The following is a 1,045-nucleotide window of genomic DNA, read 5'->3' on the forward strand; positions in this document are numbered from 1 at the left end:
CTGAACTTTCAGCCCTCAGTGTCACTCAGTGTGTCACTCTGATGGCACATTCCCCGTTAAAGTCTGAACAGGATCTGAGACTCACTGATACTAAAAAGTCTTGGGGTGGGTGGAGAGTACATCTCAAACATGAAAACCATTCTTTGGCATCTTGAGTTTTTTTCTTTTTTAAAACAAATAAACATAGGATGTTATGTTTATAGGCATCTACCACAAATATACAAATTGTTGTTCAATTTTTACTATGAGATTCCAATAAAAATTCTAACACAGCTGATTTTTAGAATTTATAGGAAAGAGATAATAGACAAGAATAGCCAAGATAATCCTTATGGAGAAGAGCTTGGTAGAAGGACTAACTTTACCAGTTGTCAAGATTTCTTATGAAGCTATAGAAACTAAGACAATGGGATCTTGGGACAGAATTAGATGAATGAAATAGAGAATCCAGAATCATACCCACACTGAAAATGGTTTCTGGGAGAACAAAAGTCACAATTTTGAAATTTTGGATTTTATTTCTTTTATTGAATACCTTTTCTTTTCTAGAAAAAAAAAAAAAGGCAAGTGGAAGCCCAGGTCAGATAAGTGTAGTGTAAGTACGATTATGTGATTTTCTGTGTTAAGAAATTGAAAACTTGGTCATTTTAGTGCCTGAATTCCTTCAAATGTTGAGCTTAAAACTTCTACTTTCTGAAACATATTAAATTAGATAAATGGATCCTTAGTAGAATAAATATAATTTTCACTAGAGGACAAATTATGCATTATAATTTCTTTAGAAGGGAAATAAAAGCTTGTTTCAGTTTTATAAGCAGAACAGTGGAAAAACAAATATTGAATTCTGGGGAAAAGTTATAGAATCATACCCACACAAGTATGAAACTATTATTATTATTATTATTATTATTATCATTATTATTTTAGGTAGAGAGAGAAAGGAAAGGAGAAAGAGAGGGAGAGAAAAGCATCAACTCTTTAATCCACTTATGCATTGATTGCTTCTCATACATGCATTGATCTGGGATCGAACTGGTGACCTCAA

Source organism: Saccopteryx bilineata, chromosome 10 (genome assembly GCF_036850765.1).
Source record: "Saccopteryx bilineata isolate mSacBil1 chromosome 10, mSacBil1_pri_phased_curated, whole genome shotgun sequence".
In the NCBI taxonomy this organism is placed as follows: domain Eukaryota; kingdom Metazoa; phylum Chordata; class Mammalia; order Chiroptera; family Emballonuridae; genus Saccopteryx; species Saccopteryx bilineata.